The sequence below is a fragment of the Asterias rubens genome, chromosome 1 (assembly GCF_902459465.1).
Source record: "Asterias rubens chromosome 1, eAstRub1.3, whole genome shotgun sequence".
Lineage (NCBI taxonomy): Eukaryota > Metazoa > Echinodermata > Asteroidea > Forcipulatida > Asteriidae > Asterias > Asterias rubens.
Genome location: NC_047062.1, coordinates 10150131 through 10165479, shown reverse-complemented (window position 1 = coordinate 10165479; position 15349 = coordinate 10150131). Strand labels below are relative to the sequence as shown.

Here is a 15349-nt window from a genome sequence, read left to right as displayed (position 1 = left end):
CTCGAATCTCGGCCCGGCCAGGGTAGTTCTCTGGAACAGAGAGGGTGCCGACAGTTGATCAGCGTCACTTATTGAGTTTGGCCACGTCCTGCAGGGATGCTACCAACCTAAACATGGACAAAATTCAAAAATAATTTTGAACAGGCGTGTACAAACATACATCAAGAGTCTCATCCCTAAAGACATATAGTGGCCACCTTTTATCTTTAAAACAAAATAAAAACACATCTCATACATGTAGCTTAACTGCACACAATTGTGTTGAGAGAGCATACAGTGGTTTACCATTGTAACTTTCAATAAGATTGATGTGAGAATTACATCAAATTCTTACGTGGCCCAATTTCCTAGATCTGCTTGTGGGCACAACAAAATTGATAAGCAAAACAAAACCATGAATAAGGTTCACGGCCAATAAGGTGTCCTGCTTATTGTTGCTTAGCAGACAGTTTGAAGGAACATTTTCTGCTCAATCAGCTCCAAAAAATTGGGGTCCCCAGACCCAATTACTTAAAGCCTGTAAGCACAAAAACTTGCTACAGGATGTGTAGTAAAAAAATATTGCTTAGAAGAAACAGGTTACCAGCAAAAATTACATTAAAGTTGTAGTGTTGTGGTAGGTGCCCTACTAAGTTTTTGCTTAGCAAAGAAATTGTGAACCGATGACAGCATTTCAGATGGAAATATTTCCAGCTGGTATGATTTGTTCAAAGTGCAGTTCATGTACCAATTAAATCAATTTATCTTCAACATCGTATAGCTAGTACACACACCCTAAGGTAAAAAACTCACCGCTATATTTTTTCAAATATGCACAGCACTTAACAATATGTCTTTGAGAAAGGAGTGATACAGAATTGACCCTAAATGTATGTGTGACTGCTTTAGGGCTCGGGAGTTGATGAAACTTCTTTTGTTATCGTGCCAGGAAGCGTTGCTCCATGTCACTTTGGGCAAGCTTTAAAACAACAACGCGTTAGATGTTAGATGGCAACATTATTAAGATCAGGTTGTTTTAAATTTTGCAATCTGGTAACAACACCATCATGTACAACATTTCTAGGTATACAAGACCTCAAATCACCTTTTGACATTTCGGACATTGTATAGCAATGTATCAACACATATGTATAGTGTACAGATTTTGAAAATCTATCTGAAACCTTAGCCACACAGTCTGGTCGGGAAATGAGGTTGTTACTCAAAAAGTGTTACTCATTGACTGTTTATCATCTCAGAGAGTGCAGACACATAAACCTGAGCCAGTGACTAACGATGTCACTATGACCTATCAAGCTAAATTTAGACGATGTACATGTAAAAGACAATCACCCGATCTCTATAATCTTTAAGAATAAATAGATTTATAAGAGTAGATAAGAGACAACTGTAGTCAATCGCTCAAACATAAAAGAATCATTGAAAACGAAATGGGTTGATTCTTATGTGTATCAGATGAATTACACAACTTGTTTGTTTGTTTGTGTGTGTGCTTGTTTGATTGTGTGATCAGTTAAAATACACAACTTGTTTACATCCATCAACTTCCCCACACACATGAACAATGTACATGTAGGTATGTTTTTAGCAGCAATGACTTCAACAAAATCAACAACCGAACAAGGGAAAACTATTGTCTGCATCCTTTAGACCCTCATGTCGCAATCCTGCGTAAACAGTGATGAGGTCCACGTTTTCATGGCTACAGTTCTTTAATTTTAAACAATTACTATGTGTAAATGCAAAGCACAAACAGCTATTTTCAGAAATAATTCCATTAAATGAATTACATGCCTCTCCAGTGAATTTCCATTTTCTGAAAAGCAACCAATACTGGGTCATATACTGGTACAGATTGTAATAAGGTTAACACAAACCCCATCAAGATGCACCACACATTCAGCGAGAGGAAGCAACAAAGATACAGAGTTTTTTGTCTTCTTCCTTTTTCTCGTGTCAAGGGGAAAAGAAATAATGTACATTTGCTTGCATTAGATTTCACTTGGTTGAACGCAATGAGCGCAACCTGATTCTTTGTTGTACGTGTACATGTATGCCTTGCCTTATTTGTATTGACCAGGGACCGTACATCAAAAAATGCTATCCTGAGGAATTGTTATCCAACTTGGGCAGACATCTTTGCGTTGGGGAAATAAATTGATGAATATATCCGGCATGCGAGTAACTATTAAAGAAGAGGATAAGAGAAAACCGGGCGAGATAAAAAGAGGAAAAGATAATAATCCTATACTTTTGTACACAGGAAGTGAAGAAAAATCAAAACACAAAAAGAGGACATCAGCTTAAAAGAGGAAGTCTCACATGCCCGATCACATGTACTATAATAATGCATTAATGCACAATTGTGATGTTCCTTTAAGATTTCAATGCAATATATAAGTGTACGAAGCTGTAGCCTACATATAGAGTAAGACCCTTTTTTTATTTGAGTGGACTGGAATCAAAACACTGGGAAACTGGAAAAAATATATTATGGATACACCTACCAAAATATTGCATTATGGATGTACCCATTCAACTCCACTATGATTCTTACAATGTCTCGTATTATAAGGTTGAATGGCACTTGCTTCACCCAAAATGCTGTTTTCGCTGTAACCAATTTTGACAGATGATGCTGTTTTACAACAAAAAACAAGCATAAACTTTTGCATATGCCACCGAATGATAATGCACAGAAAACAAAAAGCAAAACTCTGTGTACATATTACATTGTATAGCCCCCTCCTTGGCTGAAGGATGGACAATAATTCATTACCCGGTACTAATCAACATTTAATTTCATTGGCGATTTTGTTTTCAAAAAAATAATTGAAGTGAAAGCTTACAACCAACTTTAGTACAAAAAATATATACTCGAAGATCCTTTTCTAGGAATGGTGGTAAAACTGAACCAGAAAACAAGTTGTCACCATTACACATTTTCCAGTTCCTTTCACAACATAATAATAATAATAATAATAATATAAATAACAATAATAAGACTTGTATTGCGCACGTACATGTATCCACCATGCTGGATGTTCAAGGCGCTGAATATGTGATATATATGTAAAGCCACTGTCAAAATTACTGTTTCTTGGCCATGACTCAATATGTAGACAGAGATTACAATTTCTCCAAGAAAGTTGCACAGAATAAAGACCTTTCCACACTATCAAGCTCCTATTCATGATGAAAGCTCCGCAGTTGCGATCCGATCCGTGTTCTTCTTATAAAATGTTAAAGATTTGCAAATGTTTTGAGATTTTTGACCGATAAGGTCACTTCATCGGAGCAGTGATGCATTACATACTTTCATTGTGTGTACAGCATTCATTTTCTGAAAGATTTTCTGAAAATATTCTTTTGTGCATATTTATAGAATGCAGATGAAATTTATGGCTTGAAAAATATAAATAATAATTGCAATCTGGAGGCTGCAGGTTCAAGTCCTGCTCTAATCAATTTATCTTTGTTAAATCAAAAAATTATGTAAAAGTTTACCCATTCAGTTTCCGTTGCCCTCTATCACTTGTACTAAACAAAATAGTCATTGTAGTAAAAGTAACTACTTTCATCAATCCACTTTGAGTCCTAGGAACCTTTCAAGTTGGGCTTCAAGTACAAGTACAAGTAGGTCAAATCTAAAACTTGAAGTATCTGCTTGGATGTAGTCTGCAGGGATCTGGAGAATTTACTATCCGACTCACGCTGTAACCTCGGCCATACATTGCAGGGCTCGTCACAGGAACCTTATTGGTCTCATTTCAATTACTATAACATAAAAGAGAGTCACCAGCTTGGCACATCGTATGTTTTTGAATCATCTGACGAGCTTGATGACTCTTCAACGACTCATGAAGTAGGGGCCTGTGATAGACCCCAGAAGCCTGAGGGGGGATGGCACTGAGCGGAGAGTTCACCCCGAGGAGATATCTATGGTTGTCACGCTCAGGGAAACCCGGACTACTTGGGAATTGAAGACATTCAAGGCTTTCTAAAACTAAAGAAGCAGAACGCACTTTGCATCTATACATGTACATTATAAGGGTTCTTTAATATTTCATTTTGGACTGTTGATTTATTGTGTAGTACTCAAAGGTTCTCTTGGGTGTCAAGGCTTTTATCTATGGTTTCTTTTCAATAAAATTATCAAAATAGTATGTTTTACTAAAAACTATTTTTTGCTTTCCTTTTTCGTCAGTTTAACAAAAATACAGAAAGTTTTTATTTTGTTCTAATTTTGAATAAGATAATTTTTATCACTGCTCTTTGGCTTTAATTGCCATTTCAAAAAAAACAAACCATGCAGTAGTTCTTTTTAATTACAGAAACATTTTTTGGACTTGTGAATATCAAGCTTTTCTTGGGTATTTAAATTCAAGGATATTTACAAAAAGTAAAAAACAAAACGTGTCACCATAACAAATTGATGGCAGAAATTCCTCAGAAAAGGTGACAACATACATGTACATGTAGATGCCAGATAGAAATAAAGCTTTTAAAATAAATTCAGTTCACGAATGGTTTCTCACGTTCATGGGTTTAAATAATGTGTGCCCATACAATTTCTGACCTAGAAATTCCATCATGCCTTTCCTATCAAATCTATAGATACATGTATCTGGTGCTGGTAAGTAAAGGTTGAATGAATGGAAAATAACTGCAAATGGTTTCTGGTGGTAGCAAAAGAGGGGCATTTAAACAAAAGTCACAAACTTAATTGAGAAGTCTTTATTGAGTCTAGGCAGCTATCTCTAGGCAGTGCAGAGCTCGAACACTGGACCGCAGGACAGACGACAGAGGCCAGTGATTTAAGCTAGGCCTGGATGACTAGTGAAGTTTATTACTTGACTAGTCGCGCCTGAAATAGTCACGACTTTTGACACTAGTTGCGACTAAAATGTTTGATTCCTAAGATGGTTTGCTGCATAATTTGCTGCAGGCGCAATATAGTAAATTTCACACTAAAAGGATTGACGAATTGTGCCACTGATGTCTGACTGTGTTTCGTAAAGAACTTATGTTGTCAATGAATTGGTTCACAAAGCAGTGATACTAGCCACGACCATTTTTCATAGTAGTCGTGGCAAGATTAACCGAGTAGTTCAAAACAGTAGTCACGATTTCCACACTTGATGCTGCTAGTTACCCAGGCTTTAATTGCTTAAATTTCAGTCTCCGGCCATTGGACAGGTCCAGTGGTCATTGTTTTTTTTAATGACTAGAAGTACACATGTACATGTACCTAACTGTGTAATAAGAAAAATTTAACATTATGTTTAATGTTATTGTTGACCTTAAGTCTGGTAAATATCTTTCATTTTTTAAAAATATTTTTGTGAAGTATAGCTATTTGTTTTAGATAACATTGATGTATTCTTTTACAAAAGTAGCCATGCAATATAAATAGCTTGCATACATTTTAATTAGTGTAGAAAGGAAATTCTCTTTCATTGTTCATTACATTCTGGTCTTCTTTAATAAATGCTGGTCCAGTCAATATTGTATTAAACATGCCCTGCAGTCATGTGGATTTTACCCTACAATGTACATTCGAGCCCTGTCAGTGAGTTGGCCACATTAACAAAATTCCCCCACAAAATGTTTTCTATCATTGAAGAACTGTTATTAAATTCATCTCAGCATTAATTGATTTTCCCGACGAGTCTACAAAATTCAATCAACTGTTGGGAATATATATTTGTGATTCATAATAAATTGTTTAAATTTGTTATTACCAGCATAGATTTGGTTTATTTCCTCCTTTGTCAAGGAAAATTAATTTGTATCTACAATCGGAATGTAATCTCTCAGAGTACATGTAAGTCTCTATCAGTGATAGAAACATACATCTATCTGCTAGAAGCTCTCTTTGATGCCGTGATCTTCCTAAGAACAGATGCACTCACAGGAAAGCTTCAACTTAAACCAGTGCAAAAAAAAAAAAAAAAAAAAAAATTAATTTCCTAAAAGTATCTAGGGGATTGAATTTCTGTAGTATCAAATTGCATTGTCTGTATATGTGCTCCAAGCACTTTATAGTTGGCACCGCTTATAAGAACTATAATCCGTCATGTACGTCATTTGACTAAACAACATTGCGGATAGGGCAGCTGCAAAGGATGCGCATTTCTTTTAACTTGTAATCAATGAGGAATTGAAATCGGTTACTGTATAGCTTTGAAAAGCTGCCGGTCAAACGGGCATCTCAAAAACAACAAGCCCTCACCATCCAAAAGGATACAATTTCCCCAGGTTTCTCCAAGGTGATCAAAATCCCAATCACAATTGGGAAGTTTTTTTTGAACGTAGAAGGGGAGAAGCCATTTAAGTGTTGCCGAGCCTCAAACCGTTCCAAGACACTATCAAATCAAATGTTATCAAGGCTTGGCTCATGTACAGAATGATTATGAAAAGTCACCTACAGTCTCAAGACAGTTGCATATCAGCTGAACTGACTGATACAATGTATACATACGAACAGAAGAAAACCCCAACCAGATTTGATTTCAGCAACATGAGTTGAGCAAGGAGCTACTAAGCACAGTTGCTCAAATGTCTCTTTGAGATAAAACATCAAAATAATCTGGTGTAAACATTTAATATGTGCCATACATAAACCTCTAGATGAAAGTCGCTGAGATTCTGCAACTTACAGTTTTATATTTCATCCAAATGTGCATACATTGTACATAAAGGCTCTACTCTGTTCTTCAAGTAATTTTTCCCTCTGATAAAAGGACAGACTCAACAAAAATGGCTCCTAAAAAATATATAGCAACACTGTTATATTTGGCGCATATTGCTTAAATGCCTTTTCGTCCATGAACTTTTCACCACGTCCAATCTTCTGGGCACACAATAAAATATCATTCTTGGATTTTTTTTGGTTAACTTTCATCTATATAACTAGCAACGAACCATAAAACACATTCACAGTATTTTCTATAAACCTTTTCATGAAAAACTTAAGTTAAGGCGATTGGAATAAGAAACAAAAGCAGCAAAAAACAAGAAATGTTTTTGCAACATTTTGTCATTAATTTACCCCTAAAGCCTGGAGGTAGCCGAAAGCAAGTCCAAGCTTGCAAGTCACCTACAAGCCAGCCAGCTGCGGAACAGACCTGTCTATCAACACTATAGGGAAATAACATAATATAAAAAAAAACCTTACTATGGTAAAGAGCACTGATGGGCTGTTGATATTGTGAAACAGTATTGTAGTTTTTGTTTGATTTTTGCTCTCTAAATGATTTTTGACCGATTGATTGATTGATTTAAATGATCGAAACAACCATCTTTAAAGTAATATAGATTTTAGAGAAATATGCATTTCTCATCCACTATTTTGAATCTGAGAAACGCTTCAAGCATGAAGTATTTTTCAGGAATCTGGATGAAAGCACACAAAATCTATGAAACAAGGGTGTTTTTCTTTCCTGAAATCATTTTCTTGCTACTTTGATGAACAATTGAGCCCAAATTTGTTCAGATTGGTTGCTTATCTTATGCGTATAAGTTGTGATACACCAAGTGAGGATACTGCCCCTAACCATAACCAAAAGTATGACCTGCTTTTAAGCTATCATGCAAACCAAACTGGAAGCTCATTAACCTATATTTCGCCAGCAGAACTTTTCGGAAACGAACCAACTTGGAAGTTATTCAAGCTTGTTATTGGCAACCCATATAAAACTAGCCGGTGCGTTTAAGTCAGTAAGGAAGATCAACTTCCAGACTGCCAATCAGCCTATACAAACAGCTGACCATTGCTGAGCAAACCAGCAAACAAAACCATCAGGTTGATGAAAACATCCTCAAGTATTTATTTAATGGTGCGCAATTTTCAAGTGTTTTTACTCTGAACATATTGCCCAGTTTAAAACATTGACAAAATCTTCTAAATAACAACTTGGCATGGCGAGACTCAAAGGTATTACTTACCAAAACACTGTATAAAATATCCATCTCATGTAATACGGAGAGTTGCTCTTGTAACAATATTTTAGATTTTCCAGCAGTGTGTTGCTGTGCTCCAAGAAAGCAACCGACTAACACAGAAATCCCTGATTCAGATCGTTCAACCAAAAGAGTATCGCTCCAACAAAGTGAAATTCAACAACTGTATTTCAGATGATTTATGACAGACAAACAGATGCTGTCTCTAGGTTTATGACAAACCATCAAACGTTGTAATAATCCAGGGAACCCGTCGCTCTGCAATGTAGTAGTAGTAGCCTTCTGACATGTATCACAATAGTATGTAAATTCTCAATGCATCTTCCAGCAGCTGGCGACGCTGTGGTTGGCTGAGGGTGACTTATGAATATTCATTCATGCCAGTGACACAGATGAGAGTTGCGATTCTTCATGGAGATTGGCTGAACACAAGCCACAAGTAATGGCTGGAATTGGACAATAATTAAACTTTCAAATGACTGATGCACATGTAGTAAGCCTGTATTCATTTAACATCTAAGACCTATAGATATATTTTAGTCTCTTCTCTATTGCAATCTTATCTTTATAAGTACCTTATAAAATAAAATAAAAAGTCTGGGTAGGGTAAATTTCTACAAGCAAAAACTGTATCTTTGTACAGTCTGCTGAAACAGGAAAATTATAATTAATATGGAAACTGCTATGCCATTCTCATTGCTGAGATGGTTTACGGAAAACACTGAACATATGCATTTAAAGATGCATGGTCTGATATTTAGCTAATTTTACCGCAACAAATTAGATTGAAACTTACTATCATACTGTGGATTCCAGAAAGTTACAAGCTTTTATTTTAAGTACTGCGAGACAATATCTGTCAATGGTTAAGTGGTATTTAATAGAATCAATGCCTACAAATAGATTTTTGTCAGGATCCTGACATTAATTAATGTCCATCATCCATGTACAAACAATGCATTGTCACAGTGATATATTACTGTTTTGAACGTTTTGTAGGTTTTTTGTTTTTAAACAGAAACATCTGTCAAAATTCATTCACAAGAAAAAATAAATTCACGTCCATCAGCCATGTACAAGTTTTGCAAGTTACAGGTATTTTTCTGCATTGTCAGAGGCATATGCAAATTTATTTATATTATAATCAAACAGAAACATCTGTCAAAATTCTTTCGAAGAACAAATAAATAAAAGTTTACTAAAAAAAGTATCGCTACTTTATGTGTAGGGCCTATCTTTTGCTTTATATTTGTTCTTCAGTTTGCCTTTTGTACAGTGTAGGTTTAATTTCTGGATCGTCATATATACAATGTAGTGATTACTTCTGCTCGTTGGTTATCCGTTCTCTGTAGTCTTATTTATAATGATGTTTCTTTATATACTGTATTCGGACTGCCTTGAAACAAATAAACAAATAAATACATATCATAATAAACAACAAAATAAAGTACAAACCTGTAGAATGTCATTAGTGAAACAAAATGGCATTCAAGTTGGCTAGGTTGTTTGTGACCCTACTTTCACCTCTGTGGACCCTGGGAGGCGTCTGATATAAATTTTTGAGTCTATATCTGATCACTAAACTGCAAAAACATAGTTAAAGGCCTTATATCTCTACCCCCCCCCAACCCCCATAGCCGAATCTTAACTATTTTTGGCATTTATACCAATAGTCCTTTTGGTTGGTAAGTTGTTTGCAACAGTTAAACCACACCTGTGACGTCATGCTATTGCTAAATCGCTCCATTATTTTGCACGAATGGCGCAATGGGTACAACCATAGAGAACTATTCACCCATTGTGCAAACGGGTCAAACTGTCCCCATTGCCCAAGTCGTGCAAAATAATAGATTTATGGAATACAGTAAATGCCGCATTGACGCCAACACCATTATTTTTTTTAACACAGGTTAGAGCTACGCAATTATAAATGATCGTAACGGATTTACACAAGTGAACAGCTAATTTTTTAATTATGATTCAGCTGAGATATCAAAAAATGTTAGATAACTACAACAGTCATTAATTTAAACATGTCTTAAAGTCAGATAAATCACTTTCATTTTAACCAGTACCTTTAAAATTAATTCAAATGCTGAATTTATCATGGTAAGTGAGTAAACCCCGTAAAAATTAAGTTTGCAAAGATGCTTCTTTCAATATCTTTATATAATGACAGGAACTAAACTGAAATTATTGTCAAATCAAAGTTATATCCGAAATATCTGAAACTACTTGCTGGTATACGATAGGTTACTTTTGTAATTTTCACCTTCTGAGGTAGACCAAGCAAGTCGGCTACAACATCATCCGTATCGTCGTTATTTTCTGTAACTTGACAAAATTTACTGTTTTTTGAGTCAGGAAAAAAAAACACTGTCGAAGGAACGAGCGTATTTCCTAAGTGTCAGTCTTCGTCCATGCATAGAGAAAAGACTATGGTCCATGTACCATGTTTACGCACCACTGGGGGTGTTCACTGGAGTGAACAAGCTTACGTAATACATACAAACAATTGACTTAAAAATTAAACAATATCGCGCCATTCGTGCAAAATAATGGAGCGATTTTAACAATAGCATGACATCTCAGGTGTGGGTTAAGTCGCATAATGCCCTCGGTGAACACGCCATTCATGGGCAAGAATGGTAAGAATGAGTTTTTTTCCTTCCTGATCTGATCATCGCAAAGACATTTAATTGAGATTCTGTGCAACACTCAACGTTTATTAGCTCATCAAATAGATGAGTATAGATTAAGAGCTTTGGAAAAACTTCCAATTAGGGCCTGTAAGTTTTAATAGATGTTTAAGACGTCATGAAAGCTAAGCTAATGTTTTAGTTGTCTTCACTTCAAGATATTATTTTAAAACTACTTCTGAGAAATGCCAGATTTAGTAGTACAAATGTATAGAGCATCACTTTATGGTATCATGAAGATAAATTATGTTTTCCTCAAAAAAAATACATTATTACTTAGAACTCTTTCAAATGATATACATGTATACTGAAGTTACATTGTAAGTATCATAGCCTATGTACATTGTACATGTATGATATACTTTTTTTTATCCCATCCTCTAGTTTTCAATAAACCCCATCATTCCTGTGATTAAACGAAGGCCATATATGAGGCCAACATGGTCTCCATTGCTCTATTCTTGGCCTTGGTGTCCCTTTAAAAAGTTTCCATTAGTTTTTCCAATGGAAGTGCCCTTATTGCAAAATGAAAATGGCATTGCCCTCTCAAAGGCTTGCCAACTCATGCAAGGATTAGTCATCAAATTAGATGATCAGGGTTTTTTTTGGGACAATTTATTCAATTCAATTCAATTTTATTTATTTTATAACAACTGATATTATAGACAAATCTTTTCCCCCCTGTGCACATTACATTTGCATTTCTTTACATGGCACATATTATTAAAGACAGTGGACACTATTGGTAATTGTCAAAGGCCAGTCTTCTCACTTGGTGTATCTCAACATACGCATAAAATAACAAACCTGTGAAAATTTGAGCTCAATCGGTCGTTGAAATTGCGAGATATTAATGAAAGAAAAAAAACACCCTTGTCACACAAAGTTGTGTGCTTTCAGATGCTTGATTTCGAGACCTCAAATTCTAAACTTGAGGTTTTGAAATCAAATTCATGGAAAATTACTTCTTTCTCGAAAACTACGTCACTTCAGAGGGAGCCGTTTCTCACAATGTGAAATCCTAAAACGAGAACAATTAATATGGCTTTAAAGTTTATGTTTGGATTCATTGTGGATTTAAAGCCAGTTTTGATTTGTACAAATAAACAACTGAGCATTAGGAAACAACTGTTCCACTCTATAGTTTTCCCAAGATAGAAATATTTCAGGACATTGGTGTATAGTCAAGAATAAATAATTAGTCGAAAATCATTAAAAGCAATTTATTTGTAAATATTTCCAACTTTGGGATAACCAATAATAAAAAATAATAAAAACATGTACATACTGTACAGATATGTACAGTGTACATGGGCACGCAATTAATTTCCTAATAGTCCAAAACTGGTAGTTTTTAACAGGTGATGAAAAATGACCTATACTTCAGCAGATGCTAATGTAGGTCAGATTTTTGACCTAAAATTAATATTTACATTTGAAAAGCTATCTTTATTTGAGAATTTAATAAGTTTGTATTTAAGGTATGGCATGAAACAAATCTGCCAATGCTACACGGTGGTTTGTTAAAAACTAAATATGACTTTTTGTCGAGTCGAAACATGTCACGTCCACGTGTAATTTGTACAAACAACTTTTGTTGGTTACTTGTATTGTTTCTGGCATATGCAATGTCATTTACATGTAGACATGCTATAAAAAAAAAACAATTCTGAAACTAATTTCTATGGTCAAAAATCGACCATACAACTTTTTGATCAATCAATTAATTAATTAGTTAATTTAAAACAATCTACCTAGATACCAGTATAACAGAGGATGTTAAAGACACAGGACCGACATCAGGTGTAACATATGTATGTACATTAACATGGAAATAATATTTACAATGGGACAGCGAGAAGAATGGATGGGTCGGGGAAGGGGGGTGGGTGAAGAGGAAATTTAACTGTTAACTAATGACAACAAATACTGGACAACAATCTGGTGAAAAGTATTTCTAAAAAAATTATGGTAGGAGATGTATAATGGTAACTGTTCAATGGAAGGTCATCCAGCATTGTATACGTATGTACATCTAGTCTCAGCTTGCCACCACTCTAACAAACCATCCTGTAATAATTAATGCATTTATAAAGTGTCACTGCATTAATAATGCAGCGCATTAGATTGGGTATAAATAATTGGAATGTTGATTCACTTCTCAAATTTGCATAAAGATTCAGATTCTCTAATGGAGATCGTGAGTGCATTTGAGGTTTGAGCAGCAAAATGAGTTGGTTTTATTATGCATTAGGCGAGGAGTGCCAGATGCAGTCCATTAGTGATAATTGAAAAACCAAGGATGAGTCCACCACACAAAAATCAAGAAGTCCCCCTCCCCCTCTTTCTAAATTTTTTCAGGATCCCAATTTATCCCACTTGATCCTAGTATCCCATCGGGATCCGGAAGTATCCCACTGGGATCCCTTTGTATCCAAACGAGATCCCAAATATCCCACCGGAATCCCATTGTTTCCCACTGGAATCCCATTGTATCCCAACAGATCCCTTTGTATCCCAACGGGATCCCAAAGTATCCCACTGGAATCCCAAGGTATCCCACTGGGATCCCAATGTATCCCACTGGGATCCTATTGTATCCCACTGGAATCCCATTGTTTCCCACTGGGATCCCATTGATTGTATCCCAACAGATCCCTTTGTATCCCACTGGGATCCCAAAGTATCTCACTGGAATCCCAACGTATCCCACTGGGATCCCAATGTATCCCACTGGGATCCTATTGTATCCCACTGGGATCCCAACGTATCCCACTGGGATCCCAATGTACATGTATCCCACTGGGATCCTAATGTATCCCACACAGATTCCATTGTATCCCACTGGGGATCCCGAAGTATCCCACTGACTGGGATCTTAAAGTATCCCACTGGGATCACACTGAATCACACTGGGGATCCAAATGTATCCCACTGGGACCCCAATGTATCCCAGTGGGATCCCAATGTATCCCACTGGGATCCCAAAGTATCCCACCAGGGATCCCATTGTATCCCACTGGGATCCCACTGGGATCCAACCAGGGATCCCATTGTATCCCACTGGGATCCCACTGGGATCCCAACGTATCCCACCAGGGATCACTTTGTATCCCGCTGGGATCCAATTGTAGCCCACCAGGGATCCTATTGTATCCCACTGGGATCCCATTGTATCCCACCAGGGATCCCGATGTTTCCCACCAGGGATCCCATTGCATCCCACTGGGATCCCACTGGGATCCCACTGGGACCCAAACGTATCCCACCAGGGATCCCTTTGTATCCCACTGGTATCCCATTGTAGCCCACCAGGGATCCTATTGTATCCCAGTGGGATCCAATTGTATCCCACCAGGGATCCCTATGTTTCCCAGCGGGATAACTAGCAACTCTTTGGGATGGTTTACGTAATTCCACCTTGGGGGGAGAAAGCATCTCCACTGACATTCTTCATTGTTTCCACAATTCAGTTCCGAGCAGATTACACAGCAAGATTGCCATGGTAACACAAAGCTCCGTCTTCCAAGAACTGACTATTGTACATTTTTTTTCCTCTAAGGAGTCAATAAATTTAGCGCAGAAAGGCACAAGCTAAGAATCTCCACGGTAACACTGGGATCCCACTGGGATCACAATGAATCCGACTAGGGATCCCAATGTATCCCACTGGGATCCCAATGTATCCCAGTGGGATCCCATTGTATCCCACTGGGATCCCACTGGGATCCCACCAGGGATCCCATTGTATCCCACTGGGATCCCACTGGGATCGCACTGGGATCCCACTGGGATCCCAACGTATCCCACCAGGGATCCCTTTGTATCCCACTGGGATCCCACTGGGATCCAACCAGGGATCCCATTGTATCCCACTGGGATCCCACTGGGATCCCACTGGGATCCCAACGTATCCCACCAGGGATCCCTTTGTATCCCACTGGGATCCCATTGTTGCCCACCAGGGATCCTAAGCATCTTCACTGACATTCTTCATTATTTCCACAATTCAGTTCCGAGCAGATTACACAGCAAGATTGCCATGGTAACACAAAGCTCCGTCTTCCAAGAACTGACTAGTGTACATTTTTTTTCCTCTAAGGAGTCAATAAATTTAGTGCAGAAAGGCACAAGCTAAGAATCTCCATGGTAACACTACACTGTTTTTTCTTTCCATGCAGATTATTGTTCAACTGCCGTTAACCGGTAAAGTGCGATTTGCCGCTTTCCTCACTAGGAATTTCAGTAGACAAACCTTATATTACATTAAATATCTTATTTGGAGGCTTTTCCAAATTTATTTGAGACTAATTGTATTTACAATAAATAAGCCTGTACAATTTATTTTCTTCCAAACTGATAGGAAGGCCAGATTGCTGCTTCAAACAAAACCATTATCTAAGGATAATGAAAATATAAGCAACTGGATTTGTTTGGTTCTTGTCAATATTGAACCATTGTAACAAGACTGGATGCTTTGTTCTCATAACATCAGTTACTAATTAAATTAACAATTAACCAATCTTCTTTCAGCTGAATCAAATCAAGGCCAATCCAATATGTCCCTCTCTCAACTTCTTGCTCGGGATAAGAAACATCCTTTAGAAATTCAGAGATTTCCATGGAAGCAAAGTTGCTACTGCATCATTTTAGCACTATCGTCTACTCTATGCACGTTTCAGATT

The 15349-nt window shown here is 36.9% G+C and overlaps 1 long non-coding RNA gene across 1 annotated transcript in view; it reads right to left on the bottom strand.

Moving 5' to 3' along the window:
- Nucleotides 1-9: 9 nt before the first annotated feature.
- Nucleotides 10-15349, bottom strand: part of LOC117290992 — a 44415-nt gene continuing 29075 nt past the window's right edge. The window contains exon 3 of the long non-coding RNA XR_004519107.1: nt 10-107. This is a non-coding gene — a long non-coding RNA (uncharacterized LOC117290992). The remainder of the gene's footprint in view (nt 108-15349) is intronic.